The sequence below is a fragment of the Eurosta solidaginis genome, chromosome 3 (genome assembly GCF_040869045.1).
Source record: "Eurosta solidaginis isolate ZX-2024a chromosome 3, ASM4086904v1, whole genome shotgun sequence".
Lineage (NCBI taxonomy): Eukaryota > Metazoa > Arthropoda > Insecta > Diptera > Tephritidae > Eurosta > Eurosta solidaginis.
Genome location: NC_090321.1, coordinates 257,332,664 through 257,355,226, shown reverse-complemented (window position 1 = coordinate 257,355,226; position 22,563 = coordinate 257,332,664). Strand labels below are relative to the sequence as shown.

Sequence of the window (22,563 nt, the reverse complement as noted above, 5' to 3'; positions counted from 1 at the left end):
CGTGATGGCATCTCTTAATATACCGTTTTGGCCAGGTTTGCTTAAGTATCTGATGTAGCAAAGGATAAACTTAAGCCTTCTTTATCAGAACGAAACTGCTTGCCATGCGCTGTTTTGCAACCTAGTTTGGAATACAGTTTCCCTATATGTCTCTGTGTCCCGGGACCCTAGAAGGTGTACACGATTCTGTTGGGCCATCTCCTGAAGAGCTCGGCGACAGTTTAATGTTAGTTCAGAATTTGATTAGTTAGAGCCAAGGGATTTGATAGCCGCTTAGCTGACGCTAGAAATGTAGTTTTACTTGTCGGTATTGTGTTTTGCTACCCAAACGGAGGTTTCCATGGTAGCTGATAACTCTGCCTAGAATCCACAACAATAATCAAGTAGTAGGACAGTTGGAGAGTTCGGTCTTTTGAATATCCTCCAACCACACCATTTAACTTAGAATCGTCAGTGAATTTGGAAATGATGTCGTCAGTATTGAACAACCAATCCGACTGCTCGAAATCATCCCTGTGGAGAATATTTACCATAACGTTGCTGGTCACAACTGTTGTGGTCCTGCAGCGGTCGCTACATCAAGGGAGATAACTTTAGTTGTTAAATATACAAGAGTGTTCTAATAATTTAGTTCTCTAACTGGATGACTTTCTTACACATAGGACTGACTTTGTCGCTGTTCTTGCAGTATCACTTATGCTGATTATACTAGATCTTTGGATTTTACCCAATAAGTTTAGGTTTAAGGCCTTGCTAAAGGCTGCCCATCATACGACTACAGCACTATGGGTCAAATATTGGCGGTATGGAATATATATGGAATACATTGGGCATTAGTCCTCACTTTTCGACAATGAAAGACGTTATCTTTCCAGTTCATCTTCAGTTCACCAGATCAACGTCAAGGAATTTGACTTTATCGGACCGGTTAAGACACATACCATTTAGGTTAGCAGGTTTAACGGTGGTATTTTCTAACACGAGATGCACTTTATCGGAATTGACGACGAGTCTGCATAGATAGGCCCACAAAGAAATCTTTTGCAATGGATCACACAAAGTTTTACGGAATTCGGCTTTGTAAGTAATAACTAAGTCATCACGAAATGCCACCCTCTACGAAGGTTTTGGGAAGTATTATCAACGTCGATATGCCTTTAAAACCGGTACGTTCAATAAACTGGCATCATTAAGCTAATAACCCGACTATCTCGGCTACAATTTTTATGACCAATTCAAACTTTATAAAAAATTTTAACAGGATACGCCTTCTGTAGCTGAAGTTGACAATTGGGTTGAAGAAGCTGAATAGCTAAAAGGCTTTATATTGATAGCGCTCAAGCAACAACATTGATTCCAATACCAAGATCTAAGCAAGCGAATATCATCTGTATGTTTACCAAGAACTTTCCTACAGGGTATATACTTTTCTATATAAAGAACAAACATGTATATGCATTTTAGAAAATAAACCCAAAAAGTCGATTAAAGTCCAAATAAAATCACAGGAGGACCAACTAACTGTGATCTTGCAACTTGTGAACAACTTCTAACGGTTTACCAAAGTGCATTTTATTGCATAACCAGAAATAGATTGACGGCAACTACAAAACGAATGAATGTATGGTCGCAGTTTTGCCACATGAAGCTTTTTTCTTGATTGCATGGGGTTAATGCAAAAAAGAAAATTCTACTTCACATAACTGAAATGTTGGGCAATAAATTTTCACATTCAACTTTGGTGACATTCAACTACGAACGAGTTTCAGATAGGTGCAAAGCATAAAAAAGGGAATGAAGGATATGTTGCTAATGAAATGATTTGCAATATGCAGAAGAGTATTTAGACTGTGAAGATGTTTATATTTGTTAATGAAATGGGTAGAATTCGGATTTAATTGTTTATGAAAACCAAATTAAGAAACGTGTGGTTGAGAGAATCAAAGACGTAATTGAAAAAAAAAAATATGTTGATATCTATGTGAAGCCCACTTTGAACATTTGGCAAGGTATATTTTTTGATAACAAAAATCCTGGAAGTATGGATCTTTCGAACCTCCCCATTTTCTGTAAAATGAACGGCTTGAACGCAAAAGCTAAAGGACTTAGCTGGGAAATACTCAACTATCCCTTAATATATGTCTTGAGGTGATTGACCAAAAAATGAAAAACTTCAGACGAAATTATATTTTAAAACATTGATACGAAATTCAAACGATCTGACTTTGACTCTAAAGAATTTTTTTGTATTTTGTGTTTGAATAAATTTAAAGTAATGGACCAGCCTTGTTATGCTGCATAAAAGCTCTCCAAAAGGGACCGTGAAGAAACTTTATACTTTGACTCCCATATCATAATGCCCTACCCATAATCCAACCAATAAAAAATATTAATTCACTTAAATATGTACTTCATGTGAAGGATCAACATAATCAAGAAGGTGACAAGGAGAGTTGAGAAACTGTGTAACTTCAGCTCTACAATTTTAATAACTTGAACGAGTCTCGCTTGGCAGTTCATATTCGTGACCATCGTAGATTCTGGACTCGTGATCATCGTAGATTTTGTGTCCTTTTCATTCGTTTTATTTAGATCAGTAGGTACATAAGAGGTTCCTCAGTAGGTGGCGACTGAGGCCAAGGTAGTATATGTGTAACCTGCCTGCGCGCCCGGAGTAAACAAAAGTCTGCTGTTATGTTGATTTTCATGTATTCAAAATTGACTATTGGCTCATCTCATCAGCTAATTTTATTTTTACCATGATTTAATCGAGGACTGCCCGTATTGCTTTTTTAAATGTATGAAAACATTTATTTGAAGCAATTTTTAATTTTATAATTTATTTAATAATTTGGGAAAAATTTAAACAACGTGACATCAGGACGGACAAGGTGACAGCTGTTTCGATTATACCTTGTAAATCTCTTCAAAGCCTTTTCTCTCGGGAGTGGGAGTCGAACCCGCACTCCTTCGATAGTTGAAATGGTTACAAATGCATTCAGCTTCGTCATGCCTTAGTTGTTGTAAAGTTTTTCCCAATTGCCTTTTTTTGCATATTTTAATCTTTTACCATTGCATACTTCGTATGCAATTATGTGTCAAAGCTATGCTTATTGGTATGGCGGTTTTCAAAGAACTTTGGTATTTGTTGCTGTTTTTGTTCTATTGTGCGGGTTCGACTCCCACTCCCGGGAGAAAAGGCTTTGAAGAGATTTACAAGATATAATCGAAATAGCTGTCGCCTTGTTCGTCCTGACGTCATGTTGTTTAAATTTTTCCCAAATTATTAAATAAATTATTTTTACCAGTTCACTGAAATAGGGATTGTCAAAGCGAGATGGCAAACTCAAAATGAAACCAACACATTTACAAAATTTTCTTACACACACAAAAACTGCTAAGTTTTATGTTTTCATTCCACTATATTTGCCTAACACCAACACGCAGATTTTGACAATCTGAACAAATGTATTTTGTTGCTGTAGAGGTGAGCCAACCATATAGTTGAGCCATGGACTTGTACTACAAAATATTCGGAATTATCGATTTAACTGGAAGTGAAACATCCTGTGTCAGTGAAAAAGCAAATATGAAAAGGATCTATCTGAAGGATTGCTTTAATAGAGTTTAATTCTGACTTGACTAGAGTTGGCGAAAACATCCTTTAAAGGATTACTGTGTCAGTGATCGAAGAGTCAAAATATTTGAGAAGCGTCCGCTCTGCCTTTCAGTAACCATTGCAAAACACAAGTACCTAAAACTTGAAGAAACTCACGCAAGTTAAAGCAATATCTAAGCAAGTTAAACGCCCTAAATCTAAATAAGTAGCAATTATTTTCTGAAAACTTTAGATTTAGATACTTATATAATTAATCATTAGTATAAATAGAATAGCATGCTGACAAACTTGTTTGTGTGCGATGCCTAGTACACGCCTAATAGCTCCGTCACATAAGCAGTTTTTCATATAGATGAGTTTAAGACAAGCTTATGCATTATGAGTAGATTGCACGTATTTTTATGGTGAACGGTAAATTGAGCGACACTGGCGCCATTTTATATGGAAAAGTACCCAAATTTTATTGCATGCAAATCATAAGAAGAAGAATTTGACATTTGCTTTGGCTAAGGGTGCTGGCTTTGCAAGTGAAATTATTTTTCCCACTCGGTAACTTTTCTATCATTTTTCTCAATTAAAAACTGCAATATAACAATCGAATACGACAAAAAATATGTTAGCAAGTATTTTTGTTTTATAGGGAGATTGTTTATAACAGTGCTTCGCGAAATTTTGTATGTGAATGGGCAAGGCGAAATAAACTTCAATTGCCAAGTCTGAAGTTCCTTCACATTTATAAATGTAACATCTTGGTTGATTGTGGCGATGTTATTGGAATGCATAAGTTTGTGTTAAACGCATCTTTATGAAAAATGTCATTGTGCCGTGGTCTTAAATATCAGATGAATAATTATGATGATGATAATGTGGCGCGATATTGTTGCACTTGTAGTTGTTGTTGTTATTTACGAAGTTAATGAAAAGAGCGATAAAGGTAAATTGCGACATGAAAAATCACAACAGTACAAGTAAGGCAAGATTTTCTTCTTCTTGCCACAGGATTGGATCTCTGAACATATACGAATGGTAACACATATACATTTACGGTTAATATTTTCTGCACAGAAAGTATTGCCAGATGTACTAACGCAACATTTTCCTTACCATACCCAGCTGTAAAAGCTAAAAAAAATGTTTTTGATATTGTTTAACTCAGATCATGCTATTTTTGTTGAAAAAATAAGGATGTTATTAACTCCCGACTTTTCAAACAACAAAAATTATAATCTACCTCCATTATAGAACCCAAAATGATACGTAATTTTTATGTGAAATGAATCTGTGCCCATAAAAATAAAGGGCAAGTCGTAGCCACGGTGTTATGTTTAGAAAAAAACTTCGCCTTTATGCCATATTTCAAGCTTGTAAACGAGTATCTCGTTATTTCTTTCAACGAAGCGACAAATTTGAATCCTTTATCGGCGCTTACACACCAAGAGAAATAAAAAAAACCGAACTAGATAAGGCCTTCGTATCCGAGAGTTAACAAGTGCAATACCAGCGCAACCTTGCGATGATCTCAAATAGCGCTTGAACGCTAGGGTGAGGAAAGGCTGAGTTCTAATATGAAAAATGTAGGTCCCACGATGTAATATACCTCAATTGAAAGTTGATGATTGGTTTTATCATAGCACGCAACTCTATGTAGCGAGGAAGACAGGCACAGGGTCTCAATACCGACTCATCGGCTTCTTATTGGTTTTTTATCTGCTTGCTATCGACGGGTATTCGGTATTAGTTTTATAAAAGGCAATAAGTCGTCGTTAGCAAAGCAATAATATACCCACATCAAATTGGTATCGATAACAAATCGACACAGATTTGATAACAAATATATAAGCCTTCGATAAAAAAATATATACCTTTCGAAAGCATATCTATACATTTTCAACAATACAGCGCTAACAAATCGATAACTCTTTGATAACAAATCGATCACTTTTTGATAGTAAATAGAAACGTTTTCGATAACATTCCAATAAAAATCGATAGCTGTTCATGAAATAAATAGCCATTAACTTTTCAATAAGTAGTTGATATTTTTTGATAGCAAACCAATAGTTCGTCGATAACTCATCCATATCCTTTGCTACTTATAGCAAGTATTATGCATTTCGATACCGTATCGATAACTTGTCGGTAACGAACGGATAGCTCGAGGATAACAAATGGATAACACGCACATATCCCAGAACAAACCGTTAATATTTCGATAGCAATTTGATAACACGCCCAAAGTTTCCGGTTCTGACTTCCGTTTTGACTTCTTATCTTAACATCCTGTTAACAAGTGCTCCTCCCCCGACGAAGACATCATGTACATACTTAGTCAAAACCAGATGGTGAAGGTGAGGTTAAATGTTGGGTACATTTAAGGTTCTTCCAGATACTTAAAATTCTGATATTTTCTAACTTCACGCTCGATTAAATCTGCAGTTAATCTCAACACAAAAAATCATAGCGCAATAAGTCCTGAAACATAATATCAACCTTACTTAAGCGATGCGAATCCTGCCATTATTAATGCTTACGTATGTACTTCAAGTTGCTTACGTAAAGACAGGGTGCGATGACTCGGAAAGTTCAACGTGGTAATAAGAAGTCATTCTTGCCGTCAGTATTTCAATTTGCTAGTGCAGGAGGGGTATGAATTTGTTTCGGCGAATGACCTCTTCAGTAACATCTCTTAAACTCTGCGGTAGGGAGGAGGGGGAGGGGGGGATTACTTAGTTGTTAAAATAACAAAAAAGCATTAAGAGCTGTGGTAACCCAAATAAAGGTCTAAGGTCTTCCGTGGCTGTGTAGCGTGATGTGCATATATGTGTGTGTTCCACTAGGGATAGTGTATCTATGTTGCTGTTGTTGTAGCAGTGCTACGCCCCATCCAATAGGTGCGACCACTCACAAATTGTCATCAGTATGCTCTAACGGAAGTCCGAGTTAATTGCAATTTCAATAGGAGTGCACCAGAAGTAAGGAGTGTTAGAGGCGTTGGTTTCACATTGCAATTGAAAAGATGGTTGGTCTCATGTGGGGACATTTTACCAGCAGGACATGCATTTTGCATATATATCATGGTTGATTTTGGATAGGTAAGAGTTTAACCTATTACAGCATCCAGATCGAGATTGAGCTAGAGCGACGCGCGTCTCCCTGAGAGGGTTGCTTTCCTCTACTACTCTACTACTAGTATGAGGTAATTGAATTCAAGCACAGGGTTCACCGGGCATTTCCTGGCATAAATGTACGACGCTTTTTTTTGGATACCACTGAGGACCTTATTAGGCTCTTCTTCTACATATGGCTGAGTTCGCAAAAGATGCATTTCCTCATAATGCTTGTGAATATGACTTCTTAATTCCCTGGAAGGGGGAGCCTCTTCAATAAGATGTCTTATGAGATGGCCACTTTTCTGAGTATTCGACAGTAACTGTTTTTTCAGCTTCCCTTTTAATCTCACCTCACTGTGTAGATAGTGTTCTAGCAATATAAGAGGACAACCCGTAGCAGTTCTGAAAAGTATTCCCATCGACAACGCCTCTGACTGGAGCGAGCCCACTACCCCAATACATTCTAAAAAACAGATGAAAATGGACTTATCTCCACTACGTGGTATTGATTGGAATCAGAAAGAAAGAAGAGATTACAATCTCATACCCACAGATGAATATACGTTGGTCGTTTATATGATGTTTAAAGCCACAGATGGGTATATTGATGGTTTTCACTCGAAAAAAGTGTTTCCGTTTTCCTTCTAACATCAAGTCAAATGCTTAAATACGCATGCGCAGCGACTTATTAACCACTCCTACATGTTTTACGCGAGTTGCAACAAGAAAACAAATATTAAATTTTTCGCACATAAAATAAAAGTTAGAAAAGCTAGCGGCATCATGCAAAGACTACAATTTTGTACAGTAATATCTTTAAAGCTGCAACAACTGGACTAAGTGCTTAAGTAATTATCTATAAGATGATGGCTTAATTTCGGGCACATACAACACATTTTTGTAGCAAACTCAGCTGCAGCAACATTTTAAGTTTTGTTGTACATTTAACATTATTTTGACAGTTTACCATTAGGCTGAGCTTCATTGGCAGCGCTAATGAGCGCTTTTAGCAGACGAGTGCGCGCCAGTCATTGGCGCTGCCCAATAACAACAAAGTAACACGGCGTGCCATGAACCAAAAGTGCCACCTGGCTAAAATGTTGTTGTTATTTGTTCATTAGCTTGTTCTTGGTATGAATGTTGTATTGGATGATGACTGCAGCTGCATGTTAATTACTACCAACAGTTAAGTGGTTATATGTTGTTAGTGCTTTAAAAAAAATTAAAAAAAATAAAAAAAACTCTCCTAAAATACTTAAAATCTTGATGCGGTTTGTTGTTTAAAAAAGGAACAGCAAGAACTATGAACATAACTAAATGAGTTAGAGCGCTGTAAAACCTGAACTGATTAGAAGTGATTTGGATTATTTTGTAGCAGGTGAATAATAAAATGTTGTATTTGTTTGTGTGTTTGCTGTATATGTATGTGCCACATGCATAAGCAGTAATGACTTAAGTCTATTTGAATATTGTTCTTCTTGACTGCATGCAGTACAAATATTTCAGTTATTTTAATTGGGTATGAAATTAGAAAACAAAGTTTTCTTTTGCAAGTCATTAAAATGTTCATAAATCGACAATGTTTTGTAATGTGAAATGGAAAAGCATTAGGAAATGTAGTTAAATAGAAAAGTCCACTATGTAATCTGTTCGCATTAAGCTCGCTTGTAAATATATTGATGAGTCCGCATTATAGGTAGGCACATCTCGCATTTAGCATTTTGGCCGCATTTTAGGCTTTAGACACAAACCCGTTTAGTGCGGCTTCATTTTAGTATTAGCCTTATATATGCAGAAATCATCCGTGCATACTTAAAAGCAATTCAAAAAACTGTGGGAATCCTGGTTGTTTTTTTATACCTTCCATTTATTCTTGATATTCTTTGTTATACTCAGCTGAGAAGAGCTCACAGAGTATATTAATTTTGTTCGCATAACGGTACCCCCGTAAGGGCATAAACTAATCGAGATAGATATAGACTTCTATATATCAAAATGATCTGGGCGAAAAAAGAAATTCATTTGGCCATATCCGTCCGTCCGTGCGGCTGTTCGTAAACACGATAATTTGAGTAAATTGTGAGGTATCTTAATGAAATTTGGTATGTAAGTTCTAGGGCACTCATCTCAGATCGCTATTTAAAATTAACGAAATCGGACTATACACTTTTTCGATATCGGAAATTTCGAAAAACCGAAAAAGTGCGATAACTCATTAACAAAGACGGATAAAGCGATGAAACTTGGTAGGTGGGTTGTACTTATGATGCAGATTGGAAAATTGGTAAAATTTTGGACAATGGGCGTGGCACCGCCCGCCTTTAAAAGAAGGTAATTTAAAAGTTTTGCAAGCTATAATTTGTAAGCTATAAATTGTAATGTTGTTTTGTTTACAAATTCACGTCTGCACTGTATGTCGTTCTGCACATACCATCTGTAGACCTGGTGGCAAAAAAAATAGTGTCAACAACTGAGACGAGGCTCAGTGCATCATGGCAGCTTGAGCGCATAATTTGCATGGTTCTGTATCTGCACTTCAAGGGTCTCTTAGAGCCACAATAGTGGTGGATGGTTGGCGGGCAGAAGAGTGCCTAAATGGCGGAAGAGGCCGTACACGAGTATACCGATGGTTCCAAAGTAGTGGAAGGAGTCTGATGTATACTGCGTTGATGCGGAAATAAACATATCCTGCAAGCTGCCAGATCACTGTAGCGTTTTCCAGGCAGAAGTCGTAGCCGTAACCAAAGCAGTAGGAACACTGAAAGAAAATACCTTAAACTGCAGCTTTTTATTGACAGCCAAGCAGCAATTAAGGCAATCATCTCGCATAGCACAGCATCTAAAAGTGTTAGAGTGTAAGTAATCCCTGGAAAGAATCGAGATATGGAGAAGCATATACCTATATTGAGTCCCAGGGCCTATGGAAATAAATAGGAGTGAAAAATCGGATCAGCTGGCAAAAAAAGGCGCATCCCTGACGCTTGCTCCGTAGATAATTAGATTGAGCGAGATTAAGAGAAGGTGAGAGGTGCACATTATCGACAAATTTAAGTTAACAAACTAACTCCTATCATTAAACAAAAGAGGACTGTTGACTCATGACAGGTATTCTGACTGGACACTGCCTTCTGGCGTCACATGCCTTTAAATTAGGCTCGGTCAGTGATAGCGACACCGAAGATCCTGGGTTCACGCCCCAAAGCAACATCAAAATTTTAGAAACAAGTTTCCATCATGCATCGGCACGTTCAACCTCACTTAACCTTATAAATTCATTGTACTTGCAATTTCGCGCTTATTTAAAACAAAAAAGGTTATAAATGAATGAAGGAATTGTATAATAAACTTAAAAACTACACATGTATACAAACCCTATTCACATTTAAAGAGAAATCAAAAGCTGCTGCATGTAGTGCTGGCCACATATTTAACTCAACGAATGATGTTATTGTTGTTATTTATTAAAGTTATTAAAATAAAGTTTATTATTAAAAAATGCACAGTTATAGGGAATTCACAAGGTCTCCTGTTGGCCGTATGTGGTATACATTGATCAAATTTTATAATGGAAAACATGGAAACAACTCAAACCATAAAATTGTACAAGAATAAGACACTTTTGTGAATCGCTCAACAGTTCGAGAGTTAATAAACAAAAACCAATGATTCGAACTTTGGAAAATATGAACACTTCCCATAATCCCATGCATGAAAATGTTAAATGCTTAATAATTAAATGAGCACGAACTCTATATTAGATGCTTTCAGAATTTTACTCCCTTATATTGAGTCGCTTTCATGTTTGGCCACAAATTTCAAAACAAAATCGGGTAACTTCCCGTGGAAGCTTACATACTTTCGAACAAAGGTCCCCAAAACTTAAAAGTGCATACGCAATGAAAGCACAATTGTGCTATGTGAATACCCTTAGAATACGATGAAAATGCAAAATAAGGGAACATCTGTCGATATGTGGTGCCGGGAACGTGACTACAAAAAACTCGTCCGGCTTTGGAAATTTTTCGACAAGATTACTCATCTTAGGTATAGAGATATTTAGCTGTTAAATCTAGCAAAACTGAGTAATTTTTGTTTGCGCAGTGGTACAAGATTCTTCAATTTGAACCACCCTTTATTGTGGAAGTATCGCTGGTGCGTCCTGAAGAAGTTAAGTTCCTTGGGATTATTATTGACAGCAAACTTTCATGGAAGCTGAAAAGGATAAAGCTAGGAAGGTTTTGGTTGCTTCCACAGCTGTCCAAAGCCAAATGTGCAAATGCTGGGTGCTTATGCTAACCGATTTCCGCTTACTCCCTGGCAGGGGCCTCTCCTTTTCTTGCCACTTCCACCTCTAATATTCCCCGAATAAATAAGGGACGAGAGCGCGATACAACTGTTTACGGATGGATCCAGGCCGAACGGGAGAGTGGAGGGTGGAAAACTCCAACAAGATCTCGGTTTAAGCCCGCGCTACTTTCTGTTACTGTAATTGTTAGGAAAGTTAACATCTACTCAGACAGTCAGACGGCTATGAAATCGCTAAACTCTGCAACCGTGAGGTCGAGGGCTGTAAGGGATTGCTTGACCACACCTTCGGTGGCATCTAACTACTTTTTGATAAAAATTAACTGCGTGTCAAGGCATAAGATTATCCCTGACAACTGTCAGGCTGATTTCTTAGCCCGTAGAGCAGGAGCGAATTTAACGTGTTCGTCAGTGAAAGCTTTGGGACTTCGCTTGCTGCTCGCTATCTGCTTCTGGATAGGTGGGCCTCGAATTAAAGCAAAACCTGGGCTGACACCACTCCTTGCTATGTGTCGAGGTCTTTGTTAATGTTGTTATTTTTGTAGCAATGCTGTCGAGGTCATCCTGGCTCGTTGGTTACTCCAAATTCTCGGCTGAGTTGTTAGGGTTTTAAAAGCCCATATATCCATGGTTATTGGAGTGGTAACAGACAGCTGCCCAATGGGAGTCCATGTGGTATGCCTTACAATACTGAACAGCACCAGATGTGTTGTCTATATTGGGGACGACGAGGTGAAATCACAATCTCGGTCGGAAAGTCGGGTTCGCTAAATAATTGGAAGCCAATTGCACCGTTAGATTATGCGGGAAAACAACGGAGAGGGGTGACCCCGATAAGAAACATTTTGCGCTAATAGAAAAAACCTTTACTAAAGAGTTAAATGTTGCTTTTACCGGGTATTGTCCAACTCTGTAGATACAAGGTTGCGGGAAAATCAGCAGCGTGTTTTACCATCTTAGTATGTGGATTGATTTCGGATATGCTAAGCAAACTTCGAATTTTACTCGAGCATGAGTTATATCTTAAACCAACCCAACCAGATATTTCCATTCAAGCGTGCTTCGAAACTAAAACTATATAGTCCGATTGCTGATCCTCTATGTGAACTGTATGCCGGACATCAAGATTAATTACAATTTAGCTAAGCATATCAGAATTTTTCTTCTTAAATTGAAAAATTATTTAAATTCATTTTTAACGGCAACGAAATTTTTGTATAAAAAATCAAAAAAAAAAAGTGATGTAGCTTCACATCCGGTATTGTTGCAAGTATGTTGCATGCAACAAGTCTAAAAGAGAGCGCTCTTTAATTGCGATTTTTTATTTATGTTTCGTATTGCTTTTGTTCATATTTTTTCTTTTCAATTCTTTGTTTGTATTGAGGGAATTAACAGGAATGAAATACAATACATTAATTTTGTATTCCTAGGCCGGTTTAGTATTCTTTCATTCATTAGTCAAATGACTATTCTTTGTGAGGTCATACTTGAGTGAATCTTAATTACATATTTAACATAATTTTGCATGGTCGGAAAAATAGACGGTTGGTTGGTTGCTGTGCTGCCCGGTTGAAGACACCGGACACATTAAGGCACATTCTTCTGGAACTAATTGCATAATATACCGTGTGTTTACTCAAACCGCTTTTAGGTCGGGCAGCACAAAACTGCAGAGTTCGGAACCTTATGTTAACTGGACACCTGCAAAGGAATTGGTTGACTGTTTCCTTACAACCATCCAAGCTCCTGCACATGTGGTCAAAAGAGATTCTCTCTGCGTCTTTACCATTTGGCCAGTAATGTTGCTTGTGGCCCTGAATATTTATTTCCTAGACATATTCCGTAGAAACTTTGTTTTTCTGTGGTTGCAGAATGTTTGCTTGGTGAATTTGCAGGTATCAATAGAATGCCTATTGCGAATCGCGGTTTTCTTGAGATTGATAAGGTTGTCACTCTTTATTGATGAAAGCAGGTGCACCATGACAGCCAGTTCATTCGCTGTGAGTTGATCCGCTAGCAGCTACTGGCTGAGTTTGAAGGACGGGCTGATATTGGAACTTTTAGCTGTTCGGAGAAAACCTCCGACCAACACCGCCATTTTTGACCCGTCGGTGCAGAGTGAGGTTATGCCCGCTTTATAAACTTTGTCAGCTGACCAATCCATACCTGAAGGAAACCTCGCTATTTGGGTCCTATGGAAAATAGATGCCTTCGAACAGATTTATGCTGGGCTAAGGCAAAGTTTTTTATTCTAGAAGGAAAATGCCCAACAAATATTTTTTGACTGGAGGAAGTTTTTATGGTGGCTTCTAATTGTAGGTTAGCAAATTATACTAATAGGTGAAGAACTCTAAGATCACTACTACTTGTTGTATGCCAACTCCGAATGGCACCTGCAAGGCAGATCAGTTTTCATTGAGAGCTTTTCATGGCAAAAATGCTTGCCAAACACTGTGGAGGTTGTTGTTGTTGTTGTTTGGTTGTTTGCTTGGAAATAATTCCTTGGTTTGTGTTTGCGATTGCGTTTGCTTATATGCGTATGCCTTCGATTCTTTGCTTTCAAGCGACCCCGCTTAGAAAAATTTCCCTCTAATTGAAAAAATTTGTTTCTAAAATTTCGATGTTGCTTTATCCGGGGCCTGATCCCAGGATCTTCGGTGTAGTATGCGGAGCACGCTATCATTACACCACGTCGGCTGCCTAATTGGTATTTAGGTAACTAGATTTCACATATAAATTTTTTGCTTCGATAATCGGTAATTACCAAATATTTTAAAGATAGCAATCTTTTTCCTCGTCCAAGAACCCTCTCTAAATAAAAGCACGAAATAAAGAGAAGCGTGACGATTTGACCGCTAAAAATCTAGGGGTGGGGCATATGTGAGTGCTTAGATTAACGATTGTGGATATATTGTAGGTTAGTGTATGTGTATACTAAGGGTGATATACCAAATGACCTCAAAAAGCTCTTGAGTTGCGAAAGAAGCATATTTCAACTGAACCAGGAACTGAAATTCCACTCTCTTCTTTGTACTGCCGTGGTTCCAGCAAATCTAAGGTACCCTAAATCATTTGTTGACTAATATTTCTGTTTTAAAATTGAGAATGAATTTCAGAATGTTTGTTCAAGGTTTTATAATAAAGAGCAATTAAAAATTTGATTCATCATTTCGACACTAAAATTAATGACCCTAAACGGAATTAAACATCCTTTTCAAATTATATGCAATGAATAAGAGAATTTTATTTCCCAAAGGAATTATTACAGTTACCCATAAAAAAGTATAAGGAAGTCATTCCGTGGCAAAAAAAGAAATGTGGAAGTGGCAACAAAAGCACAAAGTTAAAAACACTAAATACCGACAAACAAAGTGACCTTTTTGTATCGTTGTATGCACCCCTACGTCGAACTTGAACTTCCTATGAAAATCACCAACCGCATATTGACCCCTACATAACAGGAATAGTAGACATTTTAGACCGCTTAGCGCATCACAGCGACCATAACGTAAACTAATTTACCACCACCAAAATTATGGATACAAAAAACTAACAAGCAAAAAGAGCGTAGAAAAAACGAAAAAATTTTCCCACGTTCCAACAGGTGTTAGGGGCAGTGCACACGTGCATGTAGATGTATCAACGAACAAGTGCTGTTTGAAGTTTAGTTGTTTTTCCACCATATACTCTGTAGCAATTTCCTACCGTGTTCTTAAGTAAAGATATTCTTTAGAAAATTGACTTTGGGTTGGCCTGTCTTTCTGTATTTTTCGTCTACTTTTTACGTTGGTGCTTGAATAGCCTTTGGGCGTCACGCAATGGTGACTTTAATTCTACTCCCTATGACACTATTGAGGGGAAGATACAGTGAACAAATAGATTGGTAGATGTGTATATCATCACACACTAAATTAAGTACAGCAGCGAAGGGAAAATTGGCAGTAGCAATTTGGGTCTACCACGTTATCCCCAAAATCTAAATCCCCAAAACAAAATCCCCAAATCAAAATCCCCAAAATCAAAATCCCAAAATCACAAACCCCAAACTTATAATACGCAACACAAAATCCACATTTTATGTGTGAAATAAATTCAAATTAGGTTTAAAATCGCCGCGACCAAAAAAGGCTAATAATCCATACCAGCTTTCTGCATAGGCGGCCTTTGGCCGCGCTTATAAAAAATAACCCTGGGCTACGCCATGCCAAGTCCGGGTGTGTGGTATAACGATGTCCTTTAAGTGATGTCCTTCTGCTTAGTACACGCTTCTGTTAGCTTGTTCGAATTAGAGCGACTAGCAGTCCTATATATGGATAAGTAAAAATATGTATTGCGAAAACGTGAATATATAGTTATACATACATAAATATGAATGAAAGAGGAAAGAGATATTGCTATTTTTTACACGGTCATGATGTTTATCATAGCACTGGGATTTTGTGTTTGGGGATTTTGATTTTGCGGATTTTGATTTTGTGGATTTTGAATTTGGAGATTCTGTGTTTGGGTATGTTTTTTTCTTTTGGGATTTTGTGTTTGGGTATTTTTTGTTTGGGAGATTTCGTGGCACTCCCTAGCAATTTTTATGGAATTTCGCATATTTCTTCTTTTTTTATAATTTTAAGCAACAACTTTCTTGAAAATATTCGGAAATTCCAGAAAGTTTCAAACTTTTACGTCGACTTCTCTGAATTTTTTTTTTTTGGTCTGCTGTGTTGTGGTCCTATCAATTTTAGTCTGACAACGTAAAGCTATAGTTTAATATAGATATATGACATTTTTTTTTCGAAGGATGTTTAGATTTTCTTCTACAAAATTGCATACTCAAACAAATTAAAATAACTCAAAATAAAAATGTATCTAAATTTTTTCTTTCTTCTATTCTAATTTAAAAAATTTGTTCATTTAAGAAAAAATTTATCATAACAATAATAATGATAAAATAATTAAAGTTAGGCCTTGACCTCGATTCAAACCCGTGATCTTACAAATCAGTAGGCTGATATAACAACAAAAATTGTTAATACATCCCTGGGCACGGTGAAAAAGTGTCAATAAATATGACACTTTGGCATCATTGCCATAAAACAAGTCCAATTTTCACATCGTTTCTGCAACAGATGTCGCAGTTCTGTGAAAATGAATTGGCAAGAAACAACATTACTTACTTACTTAATTGGCGCTTAACTGTAGAAATAATGAAGACAAACAAACAACCGCTGTGATAGCTCAATGATTATAGCAGCGACGCCCAAACGTCACCGATGAAGGAATGTAGCAGTTCCCGAGTTCGATATATACAAAGAGCTTTGGCAGTTGTCTAAATATTTTCTTTCTTCTATTCTAATTTAAAAATTTGTTCATTTAAGAAAAAATTTATCATGACAATAACAACGATCAAATAATTATTGTTAGGCCTTGAGCTCAATTCGAACCCGCGATCTTAAAAAGTTTGAGATTTTCGTAAAGTTTTCCCGATTTTTAGAATTTTTTCGGCGTTTTATTTCGCTATGCATAGTTCGAGTTACGAAATTCATAAACGTTCTTTACTAATATATCGAAAATAAAAAAAAAATTTTTGAAAATTAAAAAAAAAAAAAAACATTAATTATCAAAAAATTATTGTTCTGGCCTTGAGCTTGAAAAAAAAGTGTATAAATTACGAAATTTGGAAAAAAATTGCCTCTGCTATTTTTCTGTTCGCTACTGTATACACATGGTATTCATTGCGATGGTTTATATTTCGTATGTTATTTATTATGTTATATCCCACTTTTTATTGTCAACCACGCTATATTTTACATTCTCTTGGTAGATGTAACCGTATGTGGAGTCACCAATTACTTTCCTACTGAGAACATACAACTTTTCATCCTGCTTCACATTGTCGATTTTGTAACATATTTGGTATCATCTGCCCAATGAATATTTTTTGTTCAATTCCAGTTTGAGATTTAGTTGAGAATCAAATTCATTTCTCAAATTTCTAACAGTTGTTCTCAAAAGCAACCTCAATCTTAAATTCCTTATCAAACTAAAAGCCACATTTTTTAATTTTCAAAATTTTCGTACTTATCAATTCGGGAAACTTTACATTCTCAAACCCATCTCAAACATGACGGGAACGAAATGGAATCGAGAAAGATAGGGCGGAGTGTTAGAAAGTATTGGACGAAAAGTGAGTTTGTGTGGTTGGTATTACCGTCATCTTTCTATGTTTGCAAACTGGAAATGAGATCAAATATTCCTCTACCTGATCAAAAAAATTTTTCGTTGTTGGCATCTGCACGAAAACTTCGCTCCAATATTCAAGAGGAGATCTGATCTTGTTTCGACACCATTCAGGACGTCAACAGTAGAGTTATGTTGAAAAATTTATGGGGCTTAAAAAAATTAAAGTTAGGATGTCGCCCTCTCTGAAGCTTTGTTTGCTTATTAAAATTAGATTGAAAGCTCATTTATCAGGTCTGAAATAGTACAAATAAGGTTCAATCGTTTGAATGCGTCTGATTTCATCCTACTTCACAATACCTCGCGTATTAGGTATTAAAAAAATAAAAATAAATGTAAGGCACGATAACCTCTGAAGAGATCTAAGGCCGAGCTTCTCTTCCAATTTTCGTCGTGTTCCTATTTCTTTTTTCCTACAAATTGGCGGGATGGGGCCTACTTGTTTTATGCCGACTCCGAACGGCATCTGCAAGGCAGATGAATTTTCACTGAGAGCTTTTCATGGCAGAAATACACTCGGAGTGCTTGCCAAACACTGCCGAGGGGCAACTCCGCTTAGAAAAATTTTCTTCCAATTGAAAAAAACTTGTTTCTAAAGTTTTTCATGTTGCTTTTCCCAGGGCGTGAACCCAGGATCTTCGGTTTGGTAGGCGGGGCACACTACCATCTCACCACGGCGGCGTATTAGGTATTAGTAGAGGTCAAACCAAGCACCCTGATTGTGCAGGGTCGAATTTCTTGTGGAAGGGCAGAGCACAATTCAACCACCTCAACTTCTCTTGAGGCTGAATTTTGCGAACTTTCAACCAAGGATCCTTTCTCTGATCCCACCCTGAGGGAATAATAAAGAACTTAAGCTTTAACGAAGTTAAAATTTTACCAAGCTATCTGTGCTTTCAGCAAACACAATTTTGAGAAACATTTCTTGCCCGGCAAGTAAACTGTGGTCGACTTATTCTGCAAAATCGTATTTTTGATTGGACTTACTTAAAACTTGGCACAGGTGGTACTCCTAGGCTAATATTTGAGAAACTCTACTTTGCGCGAAGTGGACCATGGGCCGACTTTACTGAAAGTTCTAATTATTGGTGCGATTTGGCTGAAATTCGCCACGGAGGTACTTCTTTGACTAGGTCAGTATTTGAGAAAATTTTCTTCCAGGAAGTGGACCAGAGGCCTAATTTTAAAAACAAATTCATTCTTGGTGCGATGCGCTTGAAGTTTGGTACAAAAGTACCTCCATGAAGAGATTAATATTTAAGATACTTTTCTTTCCGGAAAGAGAACCAGGGGACGAACTTTTCAGAAAAAATCTTGTCTATGGTGCGATTTGTTTTATACTTTTACTTAACCTTTCGAAAAGGTAAACGTTTGGGATTCTTATTCTTTCGGCAATAGGAACAGGGCCGACCTTTTCTAAAGAATCATATGTATGATGCTGGGGTAGAGGAAAGATATAAGGAAGGAAGAAGTTCAGAGGAAGATGAGGAGGTAAAGGGGAGTAGGAATGGGATAGGTAGAAGGAGGAATGGAGGGCATGGAATTGGGAAAATACTAATTATTAGTTATGTGGAGGTAGCGTGCTCCGCCTACCACAAGAAAGATCTTCGGTTCAATTACCGTGCAAAGCAAGCATCTAAAATTTAGAAACAAGTTTTTTCAATTATAAAAAGATTATTCAAAGCGGAGTCGCCACTCGTCAGTGATTTTGGTGAACAGGCCGAACGTATTTCTGCGGTGAAAACCCTCTCAACTAAAACTCATCTGCCTTGCCGGTGCCGATCTGAGTCGGCGTAAAACACGTAGGTCCCGTCCGCCAATTCGTAGACCAAACTACAAAATTAAAAGGAGCACTACACAAATTAGAAGAGAAGCTCGGCCTTTACTTTATTTGCTGGTATTTTTTTTAACTCTTTAAAATTGATGTTTTAATTAAAGAATCATGTATGAATCGGCGGCCACCGTGGTGTGATGGTAGCGTGATCCGCCTACCACACCGAATGCCCTGGGTTCACACCCCGGGCAAAGCAACATTCCGCCAATTTGTAGGAAAAATTAAAAAGGAGCACGACGCAAATTAGGAAAGAAGCTCGGCCTAAAATCTCTTCGGAGGTTATCGCGCCTTACATTTATTTTTTTTGTATGTATGAATTTTGCTAAATTGCGGCAAGAGCTCCAGGCAACAGCTAGTGCACTATAGAATATAATTGTACCGATCTCAAAAAACGTGTTTCAGAAGGAACATCAACGAGGCGTGCAACATAGCCTTGGTAGTTTACTATAGATGGACTCCTCTAAATAAATGTCCAATTATTATTATTCTTACTTGTGCTTACATTATGTTAAAGGCATCAGATCATTCCACTGACTAAATTTACTAATCATAAAGCAATGTCCAATTTTTCGTCGATTTATCTCCTATTGTCCCCATCCTCTCTTTAATCTTTCCTGCTGTACAACCTTTTTAATACATCTTTGTTTGTTGTATATTATAGATATCCACATCCTACATACATATATATATATATATATATATATATATATGTACATACATATATATGATTCTATTTATCTTCTTTGCTAATGAGTAATAATCTTAAATTATAGTTAAAAAAATGTGTTGACGTTTAAGGCGTTGTAATAAATTTAATATCTGTAAAATTTTCTCATAAACATCGCAGCATCTGAAAAGCCAAGTAAACAAAAGATTCAGTTGCCTTCGCTTTTGGTTTAAATATCATTGGAATTACTTAATTACAAGCGCATATATGTACATACATATGTATGTACTGAAGGCTTTCTTTCAATGCCACAACTCCGTCTTTACCAAACTAGCGATTTTCATGGTTAAAGCATAACTTGCGTAATGAGATTATGGTGTGACTTACATTCTTACGTAGTGCGTAAAAACATTTTTTCCTCAGTCTGAATAATTTCCAAATGCGATTGTGATGCGTAAAAACTTAAATTGTTAGTTTTTCTAATGATCAAAATTAAGAAAAACAAAAATACTTAATCAAGAGTATATAGTTTATGTGAATCTACTATGGCGGGATGGTAATTCAGTTATTTTGTTTATTAAAAAATAGTAATTACCCTAATTAGAAAAGTGGGAAGTTAAGCGAGTAATCAAGTGATTTTAATAGATCCCATGGCTATAGTAAAATACCAGAATATTGGCACACAAAACCAACTTTAGCAATGGTTAAGCGTATAAGCACACCTACTTAGGACTAAAGATACTACTATTTTCACTGGCTGGATTTCGGAACGATTTTTGCTGTAGTCCCAATTACTAACAGAATGACTCATATTCTCAAATCATAACTTAAAGCCGTAGTAATTGGTGCCGTATGTCGTATCGCTGTATCCGTATCCCTAACGTAATCAGCTGTTTATCGTTACAACGGTAAGCCAAACCCCAATTTGTTGGCTACGATACGGTTACGACCTTAGCGGCACCAATAATCGATTGCATTGATTCTCATAAGGTTGGTCGAATCAGCTGTTATAAGGTTACCGATACGGTTACCGATAAAGCACCAATGTCTCCAGCTTAAAATCGACTAGGCGGCGGCCGTGGTGAGATGGTAGTGTGCTCCGCCTACCACACCGAAGATCTTGGGTTCACGTGACGGGCAAAGCAATATCAAAACTTTAGAAGTAGGTTTTTTCAATTAGAAGAACATTTTTCTAAGCGTGGTCGCTCCTCGGCAGTGGTTGGCAAGCACTCGGAGTGTATTTCTGCCACGTAAAGCTCTCAATGAAAACGCATCTGCCATGCAGATGCCATTCGGTGCCGGCATAAAAAAACTAGGTCCAGTACTGTCAATTTGTACGAAAAATTAAAAGGAGCGCGACGCAAATTGGAAAATAAGCTCGACCTAAAATCTCTTCGGAGGTTATGGCGCCTTTCATTTTTTTTAGTCCAACTTGAATATTTCGGAATAATGGGCCAATCTAATATTGCGTTTAGCAGACAAATATGTATGTCTCTTAGGCAAAGATTACTGCAAGATTGGGCAATAGGCTCGATGTTGCTATCATAATGCTACTTCTTGCTTACAAATTAGATAATGACGCCAAGCCTTCTATGAAAAATCATAGCCTATTGCGGAGTCCCACACGTATCAAGTGTTCTTGAAGTTAGACGTGTAATAAAACATATGGAAAAGTAAAGATTTTAAGTTAACTTTTGCCCACATGCTGAAGTTAAACCCTAACAGAAGTAACTTCACCAGAAACAAATAGTTTCGGCCTTTTTGAGAAGGGCTTTGCCGGCTTTTTATCAGTAACTACCGGAACGCTACCAATATACCACGGCCGGTACCTCATGATACCTTAACAAAACACCAACCAACAATATATATTCACATTTCATTCTCAAAAGATAGAAATATTGTCATAAATACTTAAGTAAAATAGGAATATGAGAAAAAATTTGAAAGGAAATGAAATATCCATCAAGAACTTAAAAATGTATGCCACCTTCCTATCGGCAAATAATTATGCTAATTTCACTCATAGGAGGCGTCAAACAAATATATAATCAACACACTAATCAAAGTCAACAAAAAATGTATGCAAAGTGGCACAAGTGTCTGTCATAAATGCATATTAGCGGACAAGTGAGGAAAGTCATATGAAATGAGCACAAATTATCACATCATATGTATAAGAGTTGTGGTGTGAGTCTATTAAGAGCATGTGACATCGAGAACACACATTCAGTAAGCGACGTTATATTTGTAAGAAAAGAAGCCTCAACTCGTTTGCACACATCACCAGTTTTTGTGTGAAAAACAAATTTTAACAATTTTGCCCACAAACATTTTTCCTAACACTTTTTCTTCCGGTTTTGTTGAACAGACTTTTTATGGTTTTTTTATAAAGTTTTCTTAAGCTTGCTTTACTTGTCAGAGAAAGTGCCAAGCATTTTGTATTTGCATGTTATTTTTGATTACTTTTTAATGTGACTAAATCGATATCAGAGTTCAGGGTATTTGTATGGCATGCCTATGAATGTAGTTGAAGTTTGTTAATAGGCCTAATCGATTTGATTTACATTTTATGGGTGTCTTTTGTCTATTTCTTTTCTTTAGTATTTGTTCAGGTTTTGGCTCACCACTTTCAATTTTCACCTTGAAGCTTATCGATTTCTCTTAGTTTTGAGATGTTGTTAATAATAATTTGTTCCAGTTGAGGTAGGTTTTTGTAAAATAAAATAGGCTGTGACCTACAAGAATTTCATATACGAATTGACGTATTGTTTTGGTTAACAATTCAAATAAACTTATT

At 36.9% G+C, this 22,563-nt stretch overlaps 1 protein-coding gene across 1 annotated transcript in view; it reads right to left on the bottom strand.

The window, feature by feature from the left end:
- Positions 1–22,563, bottom strand: part of esn (espinas) — a 158,026-nt gene that overhangs the window by 100,251 nt on the left and 35,212 nt on the right. The gene's annotated exons all lie outside the window — the stretch shown is intronic.